The following is a 24110-nucleotide window of genomic DNA, read 5'->3' on the forward strand; positions in this document are numbered from 1 at the left end:
TGACTTTACTATAACAGGAAATTCTTGTTTAGTAAGGTACAGTTGTAGAAATCCTGAAAATCCATTTATCCAAATAGACAACTATTCAACTAGTCCCCTATCAAAACAACAGACTGCTCATCAGACTAAATAGTTCCTCCTACAAACATACACATAATTTAAAAGGTTATTGAATGACTCTTTATGGGGCACCTTGGGGGCTCAGCTGGTTGAGCCACTGCCTTCCGCTGGGGTCATGGTCCCGGAGTCCCGGGATCAAGTCCCACATGGGGCTCCCAGCTCCAAGGGGAGTCTGTTTCTCCCTCTGACCTTCTCCCCTCTCATGCTCTCTCTCACTGTCTCTCTCTCTCAAATAAATAAATAAAATCTTTTTTAAAGATTATTTATTTATTTATTTGAGAGAGAGAGAGAGAGAGAGAGATCACAAGTAGGCAGAGAGGCAGACAGAGAGGAGGAAGCAGGCTCCCTGCTGAGCAGAGAGCCCGATGTAGGGCTCAATCCCAGGACCCCAAGACCATGACCTGAGCCGAAGGCAGAGGCTTAACCTACTGAGCCACCCAGGCGCCCCTAAAATCTTTTTTAAAAATGACTCTTTACGTATCAAAACTTACTTCAAAACCCTCACCTTGCTGTGCTCATTAATCTTAAATAATTATGTCATAGGACTGTTCAATTCCAATTAGCCCCATCATTGATAAACCTCCTAAAACCAAACCCCAAAAATTTTTTAAGTATTTTTTTAAAGATTTTTTTAATTATTCATTTGACAGACAGAGCACAAGCAAGGGGAGCAGCAGGCAGAGGGAGAGTGAGTAGCCATCTCCCCCAGAGCGGGGAGCCCCATGACAGGCTCAATCCCAGGGCCCTGGGATCATGACCTGAGCCGAAGGCAGACGCTTAACCCACTGAGCCACCCAGGTACCCCCTAAGCCCCAAATTCTTACAAATATCTGCCCTTAATCTCTCCTTCTCTAAGATACTCTAAGATTCTATCAAGAGGGTGGTGGCCTCTCTTACTGGGGAGTAATAAATTTCATTTTGCTTAACTTTGCTTACTATTTCAGTGGTCTTTTCAGGAAGCTGGCCATCAGTAATGGCCACGGAAACTTCTCCTTCTATAAGATTCAGATAAGGGGGGGGCGGTGCCTGGGTGGCTCAGTGGGTTAAAGCCTCTGCCTCCGGCTCAGGTCATGATCCCAGGGTCCTGAGATCAAGCCCCCCGTCGGGCTCTCTGCTTGGTGGGGAGCCTGCCTCTCTGCCTACTTGCGATCTCTGTCTGTCAAATAAATAAATAAAATCTTTTTTAAAAATTAAAAAAAAAAAAAAAGATTCAGATAAGGGGAGACCTTCCCATCTAACCAGTTTAACCTACTCTCACAGAAATGATTCTGATATAGGATGTTGATGATCCTCCTACTGCTATCTCTGCTATCTCTGAAATAAACTTTGACCCGGGAGTCTTGCATCTTCTGACAATGTCCACGAAACTGTGGTCGCTAACTTCTTATCTTACAAGCAGGGTAAAATCTTAGAATTGTCACAGTTCTTGACAACCTATTATATTAGAGAGTAGAAATAAAGGATTTCTAGATAACAACATATGAATGATACTCTGAGGTGGCTCTCTTATATGAAAGAACAAAATAGAAAATGGAATTGACAAAAATCCATTAAACTTAACTTTTAATGGAATTGGATATTTGATTTTAAGCAGTCCACACAATGTCAAATAGTGCCATAATTCAGAGTTTTTAAAATGAATTTAAACCATTTTCATGTAGAGATATGATATTAAAAAATGAACACAAATGATTTTGCTTTTCTAAAAAGCTTCTAGTATTATTCAAAATAATATCATGTATTTTTTGTCTAGGTAGAAATGTTAGGAATTTTCTCTTGACTTAATTCTATTTTTTTTTTTTTATTCCAAGGAAAGCTATTGATAAGAAATGTTACCATTCAGTGGCTCCTGGATGGCTCAGTTGTTGAGTGTCTGCCTTCGGCTCAGGTCATGATCCCAGGGTCCTGGGATCGAGTCCCGCATCAGGCTCCCAGCACAGCAGGAGGCCTGCTTCTCCCTCTCCCACTCCCCTTGCTTGTGTTCCCTCTCTCACTGTCTCTCTCTCTCTCTCTCTCTCTCTCTCTCTGTTAAATAAATAAATAAATAAATAAAATCTTCAAAAACAAAAAAAAAAGAAAAGAAAATATGAAAAAATGAAGAGATTATGAAAATGGAACATAAAATAAAAGTAAGCTTATGAAGAAGAATAAGGTGATTAAAAAAAGAAGAAAACCATGAAGGAGAAGGGGAAAGTCGGGAAGGAAAATAAAAGAGACAAAATAAAAGAATTCTTTTTGTATCATACAACAATAACATAGCTAGGAAATTTCAAGGCTTAGTAAAGTTTTGGCAGAAGCTACAGAGATTACAGAATTTGTGCTTAAAAAATTAATAAAAAGAAGCAAGTCACACAAAGGGCAAAAGTCCCTTTCTTTCATTTTTCTCATCCGTGGGTATTGTCCTACAAGTGTTTTCCGAGGGCTACAGGACCACTGCCAAGAGGTGCTGAAGGCAGTTCACAGGCTACTGCACGATCCACAGCTAGGACGGGGATCTGTATGCCTAATTACAAGTGCATAGTGGGTAAGACTCCTCCCGGATCCCTTGGTACACAATACTGGATGCCACAGCTCCCACAAAGGCCCTTTTGTCCAGGGATGGATACCAAATTATTTTTGTTCAGGGGAGAACATTGATTAGAAACATCTTCTTAGGCATGTTGCTGGTGTCCCTCTCAGAAACACACCACTTCTAAGTTGATGGTGTATCGATATTGGATGTGTGTTAAATGTTTGTTACGTGAATAAATTTAGGGTATAATTCTGGCAAAGCATACTATGTACTTGAGACTTCAGTTTTCATGACTGATAATTTGGCTTTGTTTTTGTACTTAAGTTAGTTTGATCAAAATTTTTACATACTTCAAATACTTAAAGTCTCACTGTCTGTCACTAAAGGAAAATGATTTTGAGTGGAATCCCAGCTTTGTTATGTAAATTCACCAAGTCATTATTATTTTACACATAGAATATAGTTCTGTTCCTCCAAAGTATACCTTTATTATGGAGATTATGTTTTCCCATTATTGGTCATCTGAATGGGCAATATGGGCATTGTCTTTTGTCTTGAATTTAATGCCCTTCAAGTGGTAGACTGAGCCTAAACCTAGAATTTAAAAAAAGAGAGAGAGGTATAAACAATTGATCTGGGAATAAAATAGAGAAGAGAATCAACAAACTAACACATCCCCTTCCTCCTTTTATGTGAATGATGTGGCTGAGCAGAAATCAAGAGAGTAACAACCAGAGTTATTTAATGAATCAAAGTAGTTCTCTTGTTTTAACCTAGAATCATAATGTGTTAAATTTAACAAACCATTCATTTTCCATACAGCTATAAACTCTCAAAGTACACAAAATTAATTGTGTACAGTATGGGATTTAGAAATAAAGGTTCCAACCTCTACTAAGTTCATTTTGGCTAAAGCGGCACTAGATTTGAACCATTTAAAAACTTAGAAGATTTCATTCTATTTTATATATGACACGTGAATTTTCCAATGCTCCAAATATACCTTGCCAAATTCTTGCAACTTGACATTAGAGATGAATAATAAGACCAGTACACAGGATATTCCCATTGTTTTTATGTTGTGGAGAAAGTCTAGGGCTAAGTCAGAATTAGTCCGAATACTGCTTTAGACTGGGAAGTAAATTCAGTCCCCAAAGAAAAAGCTTACTATAGCCGGGCCAGGGCTGGTGTATTACCAGCCAACAGTGAAGCAGGTTGTCATGATACTGGCACGATACTGAAAGCATGAGAGTACCCCATCTCCTGTCTCTTTCGTACTCTACTGACGCACCCATTCATCAGGGTGAGGGGGACCCAGTAGCAGGATATCCAGTAGTACAGAGATAGACGTTGACAATGGCTGGACGTCAGGTAAGCAATCATTGCCAGAAACTGTTCTATGTTAAGCAGGACCAGCCAGCATCCTATAAGGAGAGGTAGGAATGATTGGCCTAGGGCAGAGACCCAAAAGATCCAAACAAGTTCATAACGAAAACACCCAACAGCAATTTAGATAGGGCTCTCACTGTAGAGAAGGCCATGGGAATCACTTAATTATCTCGAATAGGATGTTTATATTAAAGAGTATTTTAAAAAGTATTATAAAAAAAAGTGAACCTAGGCTCACTGTGTCAAGAGAGTTTTCCATTCTAGTAGATAATATTGTATGCTGACCAAGTCTGTCTCCAAGCACCCACTCACTCCCTTAGCTCCTGGGAATGTGGACTGTAGACAGCTTGCCCATGAGTCCCTCTCCAGAAACTGTCCTTAGCCAAAGGCCCTATGTCAAGCTGCTTCCTCAGGGCAGCCTACAATCAATGAATGATGCAGTGGTAGAAATACACAGCCCTTTGACTCAATTAGAAATCTTTACATTTCCAGATCTCCCCCTGGAGAGCTAAAGATCTCTACTGCAAGTGCCTCCCAATTCAACTTCTCCCTCTCCTAATCCTGCTTCCTTCACACGGCCACTGGGTTTTTGAAAGCACTCCTATGGACTATCAAAGCCTTCTGTGAGGAGGTTTACTAGAGCATATTCATGAATATTTCCATTCCTTCCTACCTTCCTTTCTTCCTTCTAATTAGACAAATCCACAAAGGATTTGAAGCAGCTGCAGTATGCCATATAGAAAAACTCAATAGTCAAATGTTTTTTTCCTTCCTTACAACAATGTTTACTTTAATTACTTATAATTTTATTTGGAAGAAAAAAAGATATAAATTGTATGTAGTTCGGATCATTCAAAACGTTTTAATATGTAACTGACATGGTCTATCACAGCTGGTCTCATAATTTTGCTTTAAAAGTTTCTGTTATTTCAAAAGTATCAACCTAATCCCTAAGGAAAATCTGAATTTGCTATTAGAATGTAACTTCTCCTCTATTTTATATGGAGATACACTAAAGTTTCTTATGATTTCAAATTCACTAAAATTTCTGAAGTGAATTCTAAAGAGTAAAACTTGGATTGTTTCAACAAATCAACTACTATTTACAGAAATGTTTATAGAAAAGATGGATGGATGGGTAAATAAATGATAGCTGTAGTACATTCATGAAAAATAAATGATAGATTTAGATGATAAAAACAACTAAGCAAATTCAGACCCCTAGATGAAAAGTGAATCCTTCATAAAATAATATGTTTTTTTAAAAATTGGATGGTAATAGCACAAAAGAAAGTTCATAAATGAAATAAGCACAATTAAAGTTATTCTAACAACTCTGACCATAATTCTTGTTATTGTAAAAATGATGTATTGAGCATAACTTTTGAACTAGAAATGTCATAGCTTGCCATTGAAAATAAATTATTTAATGGCAGTTTATATGGAGATATGACAGAAAAAATCTATTATCACTGTACTTATAATTCACATTTATTTTAAGGCTATATAGACAAAATAATGTGTATGATTGAGTAACTGATTGACCATACCAATGTAGGTAAGGTATTAGTTTTTTTAAGATTTCACTTAAACCTCATACCATTTACTAAAGCCAATTTTACCTAAATTATCTCAATAATCAGTTTTTTAATGATTAAATTAAGGTGAATACAACAAAGTACCAAAATAACAATTAAGTTCAACTAGTATTAAAGAAAAAAAATTGTCAACTAAGTGTATTTGGAGAAATGATCAATCATTTTCAGTGATTTTGTTAACATTGCTGACCCTTTTGATCAGTCTAAGTATTTTTTTTCAATAGCTACCAAACACATAGGGGAGTGCAACTTTGATCTGAAAATAATCAGCAAAATACGTAACAAATTATGGAGACAAATGTAAGTCTGTGTGAGTAGAAATACATCCTGATAATACCAGACTAGTGCACAGATTTGCCTTTTTATAACTTTTTTTTTAATTAGAGAGAAAATTTAATGTGGTTTATAGCATACAACTGACGTTAAGAGGCATGCGTTCTATTTTTAAGCACAGCAGCGTAATAGGAGATTTAGACTTGTGTTAAATCCCTGCTGGGTGACTTATCTGCTGTATGTTATTAAACAAGCTGTTAAACTGTCTGAGAATCTATTATCTCCTCTGTACAGTGAAAAAATTAACAACTACCTTGAAGAGTTGTGAAAAGTGAGGAGAATGTGTAGAAAATGCCTAGGACAACACCAGGTGCATAGTATGCACTCTATAGTGACTTACTTCCCCCTATCCACCCCCAGCCCCAGTCCTATTATTAGTGCACCATGAGGTCCTAAGTTACTCTTTAGCTCTCAGTTTTAATCTCTGAAAAAAGACAGAGCTGAACTAGTGCAATAATTCACAACCCCAACATCATGACACTGTTGTATCATGAGCAACTGGGCCATGAGTCACAAGTAGTTCAAACTAATAATAATTAAATTACCAAGATTTACAGATAATTTTGTTTTAAAACTGTATAGCTGTTCCAAGTTTGTCCCCATTATAACATTCAAACCAGTGCATGGCACTTTTTTTAATGGCAAATTTTAAGTTTTTTTCTTTATTTATTTGAAAGAGGGAGAGTGAGAGGGAGAAGCAGACTCCCTGCTGAGTAGGAGCCCATTGAGGGCCTCGATCCCAGGACCCTGGGATCATGACCTGAGCTGAAGGCAGACACTTAATCAACTGAGCCACCCAGGTGCCCCAGTCACTGGCACTTTTAAGGTGGAGTAAATGAAGTAGTTTCAAACAACAAAGATGAAATTGCTCATAGCACACAGTCTACTTTGTATCATATAATAGACTTTATTGACCCTTAAGAGTTGGGTGATTATGAATTATTGTAATTCTTATAAATTATACTTGACTAATTGAAAATTTAATGACTTTATGTACATGTTTTTAAAAGGAAAAAGATAAAACTAGTTGGGTACTAGAGAGGGCACAGATTGCATGGAGCACTGGGTATGGTGCAAAAACAAGGAATACTGTTATGCTGAAAAAAAAAATAATCATCTGCAAAGAAAAAAATATTATAAAATGAATAATCCATTTGGGGGTCAATTCCATGTGCTTGATAATGGCCTGCCATTTATCAGTGGGTAATTCCTTACCTTCTGTGTTGTTTTCTTCTGAATAAATTGCAAGTCATAAAAAAAAAAAAAAACTAGTTGAGTTTGAAAAAAAGTCTATAGCTCTATATGCTTTATTTTCCTGCAAAATTCACTGGCATTTCTCAAATCAGAGTATGTTTATGACAGTGTTCTGCAGCTGAACATAATCATCCTTGATGTTTGTTCCAGTAGAGAAAATGTTGGGGATCACTGGATTACACCATCTCTGTCCACATTCACAACTCCTTAGTACCCTGTATTTCTTCTAATATGGAAAGTATAGCACTCCTGGTCAAATAAAGCAGTATTTTAATTCCATTCTCAATCTACTTGACATGTAAACTCAAAAATATAACAGTATAGAAAACATACAGATGGCCAACAGACACACGAAAGAACAATCAGTATCACCCACCATCAGGGAAATACAAATCAAAACTACAATGAGAGGCACTTGTGTGGCACAGTCAGTTAAGCATCTGACTTGGTTTGGCTCAGGTCATGGTCTTGGGGTCATGGGATCAAGCCCTGTGTTTGGGCTCTGTGCTTGGAAGGGCATCTGCTTGAGTTTTCCCCCCTGCTCTCCACCCCTCCCCTGCTCTCTCTCTCTCTCTCTAAAATGAATAAATAAAAATTTTTTTAAAAAGAGAAAAGAAAAGAAACTACAATAAGATAGCACCTCACACCTGCCAGAATGGCTAAAATCAGCAACACAAGAAACAAGTGTTCATGAGGACATGGAGAAAAATGAACCCTCATGCACTGTTGGTAGGAATGCACACTGATACAGCCAGTACAGTACAGAGGTTCCTCAAAAAATTAAAAATAGAACTACTCTCTGATCCAGTAATCATACTATTGGACATTTACCCAAAGAATATAAAACCACTAATTTGAAAGGACATATACACCTCTCTGTTTATTGCAGCATTATTTACCATAGCCAAATTATGAAAGTAGCCCAAATGTCCATCAATAGATGACTAAAGAAAATGAAGTACACACACACACACACACACACACACACACACACACACACCATGTGGAATATTATTCAGCCATCAAAAAGAATGAAATCTTGCCATTTGCATTGACATGGATGGAGCTAGACAGTATTATGCTAAGTAAAATAAGTCTGTTAGAAAAAGACAAATATCATATGATTTCACTCATATGTGGAATTGAAGAAACAAAACAAATGAACAAGGAGAAAAAAGAAACAAACCTAAAGACAGACTCTTAACTATAGAGAACAAACTGAGGGTTACCAGAGGGGAGGTGGGTGGGGGATCGGTGGAATAGGTGATGGGAACCAAGAGTACCCTTATCATGCTGAGCACTGAGTATTGTACAGAATTGCTGACTCACTATATTGTACCCCTGAAACTAATGTAACACTGTATGTTAACTATACTGGAATTAAAATGAAAAGCTTTTTTAAAATTAACAGTATATACCTTGGGAGCAAAATGTTTTTTATCTTTTTGGAATATACACTGTATTACTTTTCCAGGGTTGCATAACAAATACCACAAACTGACTTAAAAGAACAGAAATTTATTCTCACACAATTTTGGAGGCCAGAGGTCAGATATCAAGGTATCAGCTGGTTAGTTCTTTTGGAGGCTCAAAGAAACAATCTATTTCATGCCTCTCTTATAGCTTCTGATGACTGTCATTGTCCTTGACATTTCTTGGCTTGTACAAACATTACTTCAATTTTTTTCCTCCAGCTTCAAATGGTCTTGCTTTTTGTGTGTTCTCCTCTGTGTCTTTGTGTGTCTCAAATCTTCCTCTCCTTTCTGTTTATAAGGGCACTAGTCATTGGATTTAGGGTCTACTCTAAATCCAGAGTAATCTCATCCTAAAGTCCTTAACTTAATTGTATCTGCAAAGACCATATTTCCAAATAAGCTTATACATTTCCATCAACAGTCTCTTCAAGGAAATCTGGACTTTTTCTATTATGCACCTCAAAATGCTTTCAACTTCTACCCATTATCCATTTCCAAAGCCACTTCAACATTTTTAGGTTATTTGTTACGGCAGACTCTACTCTCAGCATCAAAATTATCTATATGAGTCAAATTTGTATCAGAAAAGTAGAACCAATAAATACACACACACACACACACACACACACACACACACAGATTTTTTTCAAGGAATTAGCTTCTGCAATTGTAGGATTTGGCTAAACAAGGCTTCTTGGAGTCTGGGGTCTAAAGACATGGGCCATGACAGTGGCTAGAAACTCTCAGGCAGGAGCTGAGGCTGCATTCACAGACAATATTTCTTTTTTCTCAGAGAAACTCTAGTTTTGCTCTTAAGGTCTTTCAACTGATTGGATGAGACCCACCTATATTATACAGGATAACCTCCTTTACTTAAGGTCAACTGATTGTAGGTATTAACTACATCTACAAGATATCTTCACAGCAACATCTAGATTAGTGTTTGATTGAATAACTGGATATTATAGCCTAGACAAGTTGACACATGAAACAAACCATCACATGAATCCTATATTATAAGATCTTAGTAAAATAGCTAATGTGATAAATCCATTTTTCAGGATGTAAGATAGAGGCACATACAGGAAAAAAAAGAGAGAGAGAGAGAGGAAGAGAGAGAGAGAGAGAGAGACGTATGCATGTATTTTTAGAAAATGATTTCCCAAGGTCTTGGGGATGGTTTTTCTATAATATAAAAATGTATCTCAGGAATAGATTATTTTCACATAGTTTCTCAGGGCAGAAATCTCAAATGAAAATACATTTCCAGGTAGCATTTCTGCCAAAGCAGAGGATAGAAAGATATAAAAGGAAGGAAGAGAGAAAAGAGGTAAAGAAGGAAAGATTTGTCCAAGGACTCATAATTTTGGATGGTTAGCTATTTAAAGATATTCTTGGGCAAAGAGACATAATCCAGGGATAAAGTATAAAAAATAGCTTTATTCTTCACTTGGAGAAAAAAATCTAGAGAAATAATTATGTTAAGAGTTTACCAGATAGGTGTTGGGAAGTTTAGACAGCCACACACAGAATGAAACTGGACCATTTCCTTACATGACATACAAAAATAGACTCAAAATGGATGAAAGACCTCAATGTGAGACAGGAATCCATCAAAACCCTTGAGGAAACACAGGCAGCAACCTCTTCGACCTCAGCCACAGCAACTTCTTCCTAGAAACATCACCAAAGGCAAGGGAAGCAAGGGCAAAAATGAACTACTGTACTTCATCAAGATCAAAAGCTTTTGCACAGCAAAGGAAACAGTCAACAAACCAAAAGACTGACAGAATGGGAGAAGATATTCGCAAATGACATACCAGATAAAGGGCTAGTATCCACAATCTATAAAGAACTTACCAAACTCAACACCCAAAGAACAAATAATCCAGTCAAGAAATGGGCAGAAGACGTGAACAGACATTTCTGCAAAGAAGACATCCAAATGGCCAAGAGACACATGAAAAAGTGCTCAACATCACTCAGCATCAGGGAAAGAGAAATCAAAATCACAGTGAGATACCACCTCACACCAGTCAGAATGGCTAAAATAAACCAGTCAGGAAACGACAGGTGTTGGCAAGGATGCAGAGAAAGGGAAACCCTTCTCCACTGTTGGTCAGAATGCAAGCTGCTGCACCCACTCTGGAAAACACTATGGATGTTCCTCAATAAGTTGAAAATAGAGCTACCCTACAACCCAGCAATCACACTACTGGGTATTTACCCCAAAGATACAAATGTAGTGATCCAAGGGCGCACGTGCATCTTAATGTTTATGGCAGCAATGTCCACAATAGCCAAACTATGGAAAGAGCCTAGATGTCCATCAACAGATGAAAGGATAAATAAAATGTGGTGTGTGTGTGTGTGTGTGTGTGTGTGTATATATATATATATATATATATAGGAATACTATATATATATATAGGAATACTATGCAGGCACCCAAAGAAATGAAATCTTGCCATTTGCAATGACATGGATGGAACTAGAGGGTATTATGCTGAGCGAAACAAGTCAATCAGAGAAAGACAATTATCATATGATCTCTCTGATATGAGGAATTTGAAAGGCAGGGCAGGTGGGTTGTGGGCGGGGGGGAAGGGAAGGAAAAATGAAACAAGATGGGACCAGGGAGGGAGACAAACCATGAGAAATTCTTAATCTCAGGAAACAAACTGAGGGTTGTTGAAGGGATGAGGAGGGATAGAGTGGTTGGGTCATGGACATTGGGGAGGGTATGTGCTATGGTGAGTGCTGTGAATTGTGTAAGACTCATGAATCTCAGACTTGCACCCCTGAAATAAATAATACATTATATGTTTTTAAAAAAGAGTTTACCAGATAGGTGCAGGCACCTGAGTGGCTCAGTCGGTTGAGGGTCTGCCTTCGGCTGAGGTCATGATCTCGGGGTCCTGGGACTGAACACTGCATTGGGCTCCCTGCTCAGCAGGGGGCCTGCTTCTCCCTCTCCCTCTGTCCCTCCCCACTGCTTGTGCTCTCTCTCTCTCTCTCAAATAGATAAATAAAATCTTTAAAAAAGAAAAAGAAGTTTACCAGGTACTATATACTACTCTGTTCCAGATACCCAGAAAAGAAAAATTGGCATATTGCATGAGAGAAATTTAATAAAATTTAAAATAGTTAAAAGGAAGATCCATTACATAGAAACCATAATGGCAGGCATTGTACTATACACTTTCTTCATAATACCACACAAGGCAAGAATTGTTATTTCCATTTTATAGATGAGGAAGTCAAGGTTCAACCATGTTGCTGATTACTGCTTATGAAAGTTAAGATTCAAACCTATTCTACTTGGAATCTACCTGATTCCACAATCCATTCATTCAATCTCTGTGACTCCCAATGGCCTCTCCTAGGAATGCTCACAATGTTTATGGGAATGGACATCCAGTGTACACAGCTGAAAACCTCTTCCTGATGCTTAGCTCAACACTACCACCAAATTCACTTATTCATGGTTTACCTGGCTTTTATTTTTTTACAAAATAGTAAATCCACAGAATGTGTACACACACACATACACACACACACACACAAAGATTTATACATTTAAAAGCAAGTTTTATTCTCAATTCAGACACATGTCTCAGTCCTCGTGAATAACCATCATCAACATTTCAATGCATATTTTCAGAAATATCCCAGGCCCATGTATTCTTCTACATCTTATTGAAGGCAAAATGAAGAACATATTTGACACTTTGTTCTGTACCTGTTTTCTTTTTTTTCCTAATAAATTGAACATTTTTCCTCAGTATGTGAAGATTTACCTCATTCATTTTAATGCTCAGTTGTTTATTTCTTGTCTATGCATTAATATATCTAACCAGTGCTCTATTCAATGCGCTTTCAAGTGTTTTTCACTTTTTGACATTCAAACCAAGCTGAATGCAGCGTTTTCAAGTGAGTTTTGGTTTCTTTTGCTCTGACTCTTGTCTAGCCTGGCTGCTCATACCTGAGTGTTACACAGACCTTGCTTTTGCTGTCTACTACTCCTACACAGATCGGCAGGTCTTTTGCAAATAAATAAATAAATAAATAAATAAATCTCTAGGGAGAATCCTGCTTGCTTTTCTCTGCAAAGCTTTAAGAACAATATGAGTAAACAAGTGTCCCATGGCTTAGATATTGCTCTTACTGAGAACAGGTTAACTTTCAACCCCAATTATCTATACAGTGTTGTAAAAAATAAAAAGGCAAAGAAACTGAACAGTGCTTACCAAAGTTAAAAAAAAGCAGGCACTTTTCATTATACTTCTTAAAATGTCGTTTAGCTCTGTTTTGAAACCACTATTAGCCTGAAGATTCACACTATTTTCTTAGTGATTCCATAGCCCTTACGCACACTTTCACATTGGGAGACAGAGACCCGATTTTCATTTTATTAAATGGATACTCTACAATACTGAACAATCTCTCTCTTCTTTATTTATACTTTTTGCAACAGCAATCATCGAGTAAGAAACCACCTAAATCTGCCTCTGGTAACACTGGGGCACAATTAATCATTATTATAAAACTATTCTATGATCATTGCAAATACCTTTCATTTGGCTTTATCAGAGATGGGACTATGTCATTTTGAAAATAACTACTCAAACCTCTTCAATAAAAAGTTAATTTAGGGGAAGAATGAACTGGTAAAGAGCTCAATAAGTTTTTGCTACTAGCAGAAGAATTAAAGGTTGACTTTTGTTGGGGAGCAGGGTAGCTCAGATATCCCTGGATGACAATAACTTTTCATTTTTCAACAATTATATTATTATAAGGCAGATCAGCACATTATAAATTGCTGTTCCACAGAATACTGTTCACAAAATGTTATAGTTCTAGAACAAAAAAAGAGGCAAAAGGGCATTTAGTATGTACATGATAAAACTCCAAAAAGCTAACAGTACACAGGATGCATCGCTGGACTTTTTTTTCCCTTAGCCCACTAGTTAGTATTTCCTGATATTCCAGAAATGCTAGTATTTAACCTTAATCCTGAATAGTTATAGAACAAAAATTCTTTAAAAAAAAAAAAAAAAAAAAAAAAACCTTAGAGGGGCTCCTGGGTGGCTCAGTCAGTTAAGCATCTGCCTTTGGTTCAGGTCATGATCTCCTCCTGGTCCTGGGATGAAGCCCCAAGGTGGGCTTCCTGCTCAGCAGGGAGTCTGCTTCTCTCTCTCTCTCTCTCGCTCTCTCTCGCTCTCTTCCTCTGCCCTACCCACTGCTCATTCTCTCTCTCTCTCCCTCTCAAATAGATAAAATCTTAAAAGAGATGAGCAATTAAAAAAAAAAAACCTAAGATAATGTGACCTAGAATGAACTATCCCCAGCATTATGAGAAATACTTTTTAAAATTTTACCAACCTTAACAGATGTAACAAACGTTCCTAAACATGTAAATCTCTTGAAAAACATTACTGTTTGACCTGCTGATTTTCAAAATATTTCCTGTCTACCTTTCTCAAACTTCTCTTTTCCCACATTCCCAAGTCCAAAAATGTATTTTTTGAGACTTAAGCAAGGTATTATTAGCTCTTCTGTCAAGCACTGAGTCCTCAAGTGTCACCCCGCCCCCCATTTTTAGGTTCCAAGCTCTCTGGAAACCCCCATATAGTTCTAAAATTAGACAATCACTTTCTACCTGTTTTACTAGAGCCAGAGAACCTGAGAGTCAAGGACACATTCTTAGTGTCAGAATTAATACTAGCATTTCTGTTGAGACGTGCAATACCTAATGGATGCCCGGAACTCTGCAGCATTCAATAAATGTTCGTTAAATGAATAAATGAGCAAGAAGGTCAGTAGAGCCTCCATGTTATTAATGTTTTTGTCAGTGATTTAAAACAGGGACTGAGTCAGGCCTATAGAAAATTTTTAAATTGATTTTTGTCAGAAAAGCATTCTTGGTTTTAAGTTAAATTTTAATAGTTCCAGGTAAAATATGTACTCCTCATTCCAGTGTCCCAACATCACTCTATCTTCTCCAATCTGGCAGCTTCACAAACTATTGTTACCTGACTGACCCTCACAGTAACTGAGCTTGCGGCTTCTAGACCACATTTTATATGAGAAATAATACTAAGTTTACAGGTCTAAAATAAGTGGTGCACACAGATTGAAATAAAACATATTTTAACAGAAATTTTTAAAAGATCTGTACACTTTGGGGCACATGGGTGGCTCAGTGGTTAAAGCCTCTGCCTTCGGCTCAGGTCATGATCCCAGGGTCCTGGGATCGAGCCCTACATTGGGCTCTCTGCTCAGCAGAGAGCCTGCCTCCTCCTCCTCTCTCTCTCTGCCTGCCTCTCTGCCTACTTGTGATCTGTCTGTCAAATAAATAAAAAATCTTAAAAAAAAATAATAAAAAAAATAAAAGATCTGTACACTTAGATAAGGAAAGAAATGAGAAAATATGTCAGAAATAATATCCCATGATAGATTTTAAGAACAAGCTCTATAATACGATAGCTATGTAATAGGCAGTAGAGCATATAATCATCCCACATCCTTAATACCCTTCTAGACCAGGAACAGACTGACATGGAAAATGTGAAGAAGGTTCCCAGGATGGCCACCAAGATCAGCAGAGGTTAAAAGAAAAAGCCTGATCATGGAGATGATCTTCAAGGAACACTTGAGAATCACATCATGTGGCTCTTTCTAAAGACAGAAAAGGATGAGCAGATGCAGCATCACTGTTCATTTAAGTTAGCTGGGCTAGAAACCGGGGTGGGAGGATTTTAAAACAAAACAAAACAAAACAAAAAAAACAAAAAAAAATGTTTTTGTTTGTAAGGGAAAAAAAAGAGTTGTAAATAGACAAATCCTGCTAAAGAAAGAACAAAGAAAAGGCTCAATTTGGACAACACTCTGAGGACACTCCTCATTGACTAAATAAGCAATCAGGTTATTTGAGCAAGGACAGTCACTGCCAAAAGAGGAGTTCCAATAGCCATCAGTCCAATTTAGAGAACACTCAACTAACCAAACTGTGCATTGGAATTCTCCACAGAAATAGTACCAATAGGACACAAAGATATACACAGGAGTAGATTTATTATAGCAATTAACTGGGACAGTTGTGAAAGTCTAGATGTCCCATGATCTGCCATCCATAAGCTGGAGAAGCAAGAAAGTCAATATAATAAAGTCCAAGGCCAAAGGCCTGGGGGCAGGAGGAGAGATGCTGTCCTAAGTCCCATAGTCAGAAGGCCTGAGAACCAGGAGCTCCCATGTCAGTGGAGAGGAGAAGGCAGAAGTTTCAGCTCAAGAAGAGAGACATTTCACCCTTATGCCTCTCTCTGCCCTCAACAGAATGGGTCTGCACAATTAGTTCATGATAGCAGATCTTTACTCAGTCTACTGATTCAAATGCTCTCTTCAAATGATTCAAAAATCTCTTCCAAAAACACCGTCACAGACACAGCTAGAAATGTTTCGCCACGTATTTGGACATCCTTTAGCCAATTGGGCTGACACATAAAATTAACCATCACACTGTGTGAACACATCTTGACTTCAGATTTGTTTCCCTAGTACAAAAAGAATTAATAAATACGTACTGAGTATTTCGTCTGTGCTAGCTACCAGGGCTGGTGCTGAGAAAAAGAACTCCAAAGGACAACCTATAGTCCCCACACTCCTGTATGATCCTGTGTAATGGCCTCAGACTTTCTTTCTTACAATGTATAATTTACATGTAAAATAACTGTTCCATCAATAACATTTCTTTACAGTCAGTAATTTCCGTGAGTATTCCTCTACTTCTCTCTCTCTCTCTCTCTCTCTCTCTCTCTCACACACACACACACACACAATTTTCTCTGTACCTCCAGGAAACTGAGTCTGCTGGGGATATTCCATGTGCCCTTTCAGATCCATTCTCCACCTGCTCCACGGCCCAGGAGACTGGCTGGATTCTAGCAAGGGATGGGCTGCATTTACAGGTTACCCCCCCTCTGGCTTCTTACTGAATTCAGCCAATGAGGAGCACCTAGAAAAGATCAGAGGAAAAAAAGGGGGTTAGGATACTGACTATCTCCTTCCTTGTGGGATTGTCACAGGCTGTCTGCATCTGCCAATGCTCCCCGACTTCTGCCTGGCCATCCTGCTGTTCCTAGTCTGAGTCCTGCACTGTCCCCTGTGGTTTCCCCACCCCTTAGTAAGTAGTCCCTTTATTAAAATCTTCTGAAATTGCCCAACTTCAGTATGCCATCTCTAGATCTTCCAATACCCTGACTGACATACTGAGACTTAAGTATCCCTTAAGAGGTCCTAGGACCTCTAGAGGGAGCAATCGTGATAGAACGCACTTGGGTGCATTGGAGGGAGAGAAAGGGTAGATCTAAAGATCTTGAAGCTGATTCTTCCCTGGGCCTAGTCTGGGGAATCATCAGTCAGTTAAAGAAACTCAGTAGAGAGAGCCGTGCAATAGCCAGCATGGCCTGAGTATTGCAAAACAGCAATTAGTGAGGAAGACGCCTAAGCAGGAAGCTGAGAGCACTCATACCAGGTGAGTAGGCCTGGGCATGACAGGTGCAGAAAGGGTGGGCTACAGAAGAGGCCAGGAGTTTTGCCAAGAGCAACTGCACAGTTAGAGGCAGTGGTAAGGAAAGATATCATCAGGAGAACACACCTCAAAACCACAGTGGGGCAATTCACACCTCAGTGGAGACCAGCTCAGGTAGGTAGGTAGATCAAGTGAGCCAGTCTACCTGCAAAGACGGAGACTGGTGGGGCACCTGGGTGGCCCAGCTGGTTAAGCGTCCAATTTTGGCTCAGGTCATGATCTCCAAGGCCAATGGAGCACCACCTCAGACTCTCAGCTCAGCGGGGAGTCTGCTTCTCCCTCTCCCTCTGCTTCTCCCCCTCCTCCTGCTTGTGTTCTGTCTTCTCTCTCTCTCAAATGAATAAATAAAATCTTTAAAAAAAAAAAAAAAAAAGACAGAGACTGGTACCACAGACCTGGTGAAGTGGGATGACACCAGTGAGAGTGAGTGGAGAAGAGCTCCAGTCCGGATGCCCTTCCCCCACTGCCCCTAGGCTAAAAAGCTCCCTTTCTGCACCCAAGCGCCCTCCCGGCAAGGAGTAGAGGGAGAAGACAATCCTTAAGAGTTGTAGGAAAATTTGACAGATTGAGAAATTACCAGGAAAAAAAAGACGAAAACTTAAAACAGACTGATATGTTTATAAAAAAAGCAAGAGACATAACATCCACCCTCAAAGCTGAGAACAAGTGGAGATATTATAGAACCCCTCCCTCTCTCCAGGAACCAGGCCTGAGTGCCGAAGGCCACCGGCGAGTGGTTCCCAGAAGGCCAAGCGCCGTGACAGTACTCGCCCCTCGAACACCACGCAAGACGTCCCAAGGTAGTTTGTCCTCTCCGGGTAGCCGTAGGCTTAGGTGTCACGTGACCCTGCCTGGCTAAATCCACCAGACTTCAGGAGCAACTGGCAAGAACCCAAGCAGCCTTAGCGCATGTGCCGGGAGTTGGGGCGGAATACGGTGTCTGTGGGCAGGAACTACGTGAACCACCCCCCTTGGAGTTGCAGAGAGCAGTTCTGAGCAGGGTGGGTGCTCTTCCTGAAGCCGTCCTCCACCTACGCCTCCCCCCCAGGGCTTTGCAGTGCTCCCGCCCGCCTACAGCCACAGCCTGCACTTCAATCTCGAGCTGGTGTGGTGGTGGGCAGGCGTCGCTGCGTCTTCCCAGAGGCCACAGCCACAGACTATGTGGCCAGTTGTGCCCTGATTATGACCACCAGCGACCGGCAGGATGAGTGCAAGAAGGGACTGACCTGGCTCTGGCCACGGGCTTCGCGATTTTCAGTCCCATCAGCATGCTTGTGCCCAAAGAGAAGATCTCTGGCCCTCACAACCTGAAGGTCTGGCCTAAGGTCATTGGCAAACTCAGGCAAGAGGTGTGACATCCTCCATGATTTTTCCCTTCCTCTATGTCATCAGCAGTGTTTGCAAGATAATGACCATGCAAGGAGGCATTATCTGGACCAGGACGCTCAAGAAATAGGACCTGTGGGGAAAAAAAGAGAGAAGGAAATTCAGGCTGACATACACGGGGTTGGTAATAGGGGGTTAAAGGTAGAAAGGCCAAAATATTGAGTTCATACAAAGCACCCCCACTTCTTAAGTTTTAGGAGAGAAAGGAGAAGACAGAAGGAAGCAAAGATTTCTTGAGGTGACAGTCCTTTCATAAGAAACCAAAACAGTGATTTAATTGGATTGATACATCTCAACTCAAGAAAGATAGAGCTCCAAGGAAAATGCAATCTAAAAGACATTGGGCTAGAAGTGGAAATGAGAAACAATATCTTATAGGAAACAACCAGAATAAAGTATTTGTGATGCTTCCAAAGAGAATTTATCAAACCAAATGTTCAGAAAACTTGCTTTCCTTTCCTATAAGCGGACTGGTTAAAACTTTTCAATGGGTCATTCAGGGATCAGTAGTTCAAAGACTTAAAATCTAAAGAAGCTGAAAAGCATGGTTCAAGTCAGCATTTTCATTTCCTTGGATCATGATAATCATCTGGAGATATTTGCAAAATATAAAAACTTCCAAGTTACTAGCCCATACCAGGCCCTGTTTTAATTAGTGGAGTTAATTAATCTCCAGCTCTCTAAATTAATCTTATCACAAAAATGTGAGAAAACATTACATAATCAGTTAACTTAAAGTTTGTTTAATAAATGAACAATTAATGAAGCTCTCACTCATTTACATAAGGTGTGTACCATGGCCCATAGATCCTGAGTTTGGGAGATAGTTTTGAAACTACTGTCTTCCAAATAAATATGCTATCTCTTGAGGGGACATGAGATATTGTGGAACATAGAGTTACATTTCTGCTTCCCAGTTTGTGACTGTTCAAACTGACATTCACCAGATGCATGGTGATTCAATCTGGGGTAGAATATGAGAAACTTGTAGGGCATCTTTGTGAAGATGGCCCTCTATGTCTAAAGAGAGATATGGAAGTCATTGGCATATAGGTCATGCTGGAGTGATGGACATAGATGAAGCAGAAAAGACAGAAAGTAAATAACCTACAAGGAAAAGGCAGAACTATGGGTAACATCCATATTTAAAGGATAGAAAGGGAGAAATTACTAAAAGAAACAAGAAGAAAGAAACAGATTAGAAAGTAATCCTGAGACAGGAAAACTAAGAGGAGGAAATTATTTTCTGAAGAGACAATAATCAATACTGCCAAATTCTTCAGAGGAAAACGGGATAAAGACCGAAAAGTAGCCATTAGCATATGTTTCCTAAAGGGGAAGGAGGGGAGGGAGGGAAAAAGTCCTAAATCAACAAGTCTGTTGTGCTGTCAATGACTTGTACCTTGCCTAATACTGGCTAAGGAGATAATTGTGACTAAACATCCTAGGAACTTAATATAGAGGTACTTTCTTCTATGTTATGCATATTTGAATAACATCAAATGTATTCAACTATTAAAAAATGGGACAGCTATATAGTATGTTAACATTAGCATTTTATGAACAGAACTATCTCTGAGTGTTTTGTTTTGTTTTTTATTAATGTATAACGTATTATTTGTTTCAGGGGTGCTGGTCTATGATTCATCTATCTTACACAGTTCACAGCATTCACCATAACACGTATCCTCCCTAGTGTCCATCGCCCAGCCACCCCATCCCTCCCACCCCGCTCCTTGTTTTGTTTTTTGAGAGAAAGAGCATGCAAGCAGAGGGAGAGAGAAAATCCCAAGCAGGCTCCACGCTCAATGCAGAGCCAGATGCAGGGCTTGATCTCACGACCTTGAGATCATGACCCTGAAATCATGACCTTCATGGTAATCAAGTGTCAGACACTTAACCAACTGACCCACCCAGGCACCCCTCTATCTGGGTTTAAATGCATGATTCTTCAGTGTTCATTTGTTCACTTTTATCAAAAAGTTACAAATAGGACACTGCCTATTTGTGTTACAGTTGATTGTACACAAGTCCATGCTCTCTAATATCTATTTGCCCTCAATAAATGAGACAGCAAGAAAGGAGAAAAGAAACTGATGTGGGGGGAAAGTAATGAAACCATTTGGTACTGAGTTTTTTTATCAAATAATTGCTTGATTCTAATATTGAAATTTCTTACTGTCAGCAAAACTTCATCAGAAATTTCAGAACTTTATGGTTAATATGGCCTCATGCCCAAAAGAAATTGTGATTAAGTTATATAAATGACTAAAATCTATGAGAGATGATAACAGCTAAGTATATCACAAAATGAGATAGCAATATTAATCATACAATAAATGCAATCATTTGGCCTCACATATGACTTAGCCCATGATCTATATTTTCTTTGAACTTAAGGAATTAATCATTTGTACAGAGAGATAGTGTGCTTTCAGGGATAATCTAATGGGCATCCAAGGTATCTGTACATTTCTGTAAATTCACTACATGTGTGATTAAGTCCTTTATATACAACTGTTACTGAATGGCATGCCTTGTCTGTAAGACTTCTATTTTCTGGGTGATGACCCCACTGTAAATTTTGCACATATGTTTGAATACTTAGTCTCCACTGAGATATTTGCAGCACATATTTATAGAAATATGTCAGTGACTGCCCACATGCTCAGCATGAACTAACTATGCCAGCCTTCAAGTACGGTAATGGGAAGAAAGGACCTTCAGGTCATGAAAGTGCTAATTTGCAGAAACATAACTTCCCCTGTGATTAAAAGAGAATTTTAGTAATTGTTAGGGGATTTCACTCTTATTAACATCCAGGTTGAGGAAAAAGGGTGCAAGATGCAAAGTCTGGATCTTAACTTTACAGATGTTTCCTCCAATAGGAGTTTCCTGTCCCCTACCTTGAGAACAAGGACTGAGCGTGTTGTGCTGGGCACTCTAATGTTTTATGTATAAGTGTTTTACATAGAAGCTGATCACTGTAAGCCTAGGATCTAATGGAGTAGATCTGGGGTGTGCCACCCACAAGCAGCCTTCTGTACCAAGGCACTCATGCCACAGCTTCCAGAAGTATAGGCTAGTAATAGATCATACCTGAAATCCTCTCCTGGAATCTGGGAGCCACATGCCCCGAGGTTGCACCTCTCCCCAGGGGCAGTGCAGTCGACATTCAAAGACTGGTTGCCTGGAATGGGGGTGGGGAGGGAATAAAAGGGCCAATCCCTCATCCCTTAATCAGGGACAATTCTAAAGAGCCATGTAAACTCCAGGAGTTGTGGCACCTGGGTGGCTCAGTGGGTTAAGCATCTGCCTTCCGCTCATGTCATGATCCCAGGGTCCTGGGTGGGATGGAGCCCAGCATTGGCTTCTCTGCTCAGCAGGGAGCCTGCTTCTTCCTTTCTCTCTGCCTGCCTCTCTGCCTACTTGTGATCTCTGTCAAATAAATAAATAAAATATTTAAAAAATAAAAATAAACTCCAGAGCTTCCGTATTGCAACTGCAAGACAGTGTCAATCTCTCCTTCTGCCTAATCCTACTTCTTTCAGTGCCTTCAATTGACTTCAGCAGTATTGGATTTGAGAGCATTCACCAGCAAAAAACTCTCACATGCAAATCTACATCTCAAAGTCTGTTTTCGGGAATATTGACCTAAAGCAGAAGTTAGGAGTGGGCCTAAAAGGAAATTCTAAAAAGGAACTTTGATGCTGAATCACCTGCTGGCGGTTAGCGGTGAGGACTCCATCACTGGTGGTGGGTGGCATGCTAACAGCTCCAGGCATACTGTAGCAATACAATTGTTAAGACTTTCACCTGGGGTAACCCAAACTGGAAGAGAAAGCACTGGCTGCAGGCAATATCTCAAGCATTTGAGAGATTTGGGGGAAGTAATTATAGGGACTGTGGAAGGAGTGGCTGTTGCTGAGGGCTATCAATTCACCTGAGAAAAACAATGAAAAACTAGAGATAATTAATCACCAATTTAAGGTAAAATGTGAAAGCCAGAGGGATTTCTTGGCAGCACACGAAGAACCTCTGCTCTACTGTACCTGAAAGGCAAAGAAAACTGAGGGTTTGTTTGTTTTTTTTCTCCCCAGAACTGAATTATAAAGTTAGCAGAACTCCAGAGAAGGTTAAATTCTAAAACAGGCAATTCGACAATATCAAGATCAGGACCTGGATTAGTAAACCTGGAATGGGAATATCTAGATCTTTGCACTCAAAAATCTTGAATACTGAGGGTTGATGGTGGGGAGGAGGGTTGGGAGAGGGGGGGTGAGGTTATGGACATTGGGGAGGGTATGTGCTATGGTGAGTGCTGTGAAGTGTGTAAACCTGGTGATTCACACACCTGTACCCCTGGGGATAAAAATATATTATATGTTTATTAAAAATAAAATTAAAAAAAATCTTGAATACTCAGATTCCCTTGACCCTTTGGAGCCCATCAGAAGTGACCCATTCCTCCTTGATAAAAAGAAGCATTCCCCCCATACCCCTTACTTGAAGACAATGCAGAGACTTCTGCCTTTCAAGACAATGCATACCCCTCTCAAGATCTACCTCAAATCCCCTTTGCTCCTCCAGTAACTGAAGAAGAGGTCAAGAATCTATGAGAAATCAGGGGTGCCTGGGTGGCTCAGTGGGTTAAAGCCTCTGCCTTCAGCTCAGGTCATGATCTCAGGGTCCTGGGATGGAGCCCCAGGTCAGGCTCTCAGCGGGGAGCCTGCTTCCCTTTCTCTCTCTCTGCCTGCCTCTCTGCCTACTTGTGATCTCTCTCTCTCTGTCAAATAAAATAAATAAAATCTTTAAAAAAAAAAAGAATCTATGAGAAATCACCATGCAATATGATGGCAACATTATATGGTAATAATTCAACCAGTTCTTCACAGAAATCTATGCCCATTTTCTCAGGTACTTATACACTGGAGAAAGAGAATTCCTGGAAATGTCAAGGTCATATTTATTATTCAGGAATGTAAATTCATCCAAGACTCCATGTCAGAGTGAGTGCACCTGGTAATAAATAAATTCACTAGGTGCAGTTTCCAGTGGGTACAACAGGACCCTCAAACAACCCAGCAATCATTTCCTCTATCCCTCATTTTATATTGGAATAGATATACTTAGTATTTAGCAAACACCCCTACCCCTACCCCAGGTTGGTGGCTTGGACTTTGGAGGTAAGAGTCAGTGGGAAAGACCCAAGTGGATGCCTCTGTCCAATTTCACAGTAGGGAGTTAGGTTGCTGCATGTCCTATGAAGGATATAGTCAGGACGACCCATTAGATAAACAATCTAGACTAGGAAAAAGTGTTTCACCAAGGGTGAAGAGACTCTAGAATGGGTAGAAGAGTAGAACGATAAGTATTATTTGTAGTCTCAAGACCATCTGCCGCATTGGGGGTGTTTTTGGTTACATATTTAAAGGATAATATTTTGGAGCACC

At 39.5% G+C, this 24110-nt stretch overlaps 1 pseudogene; it reads left to right on the forward strand.

Annotated features, from left to right (window-relative positions):
* The first annotated feature begins 3988 nt into the window (after positions 1-3988).
* Positions 3989-18819, forward strand: LOC111146797 (annotated as a pseudogene).
* The last annotated feature ends 5291 nt before the right edge of the window (positions 18820-24110 follow it).

This window comes from Enhydra lutris, unplaced genomic scaffold, assembly GCF_002288905.1.
Source record: "Enhydra lutris kenyoni isolate GAN:26980312 unplaced genomic scaffold, ASM228890v2 scaffoldscaffold2, whole genome shotgun sequence".
NCBI classification, from domain to species: domain Eukaryota; kingdom Metazoa; phylum Chordata; class Mammalia; order Carnivora; family Mustelidae; genus Enhydra; species Enhydra lutris.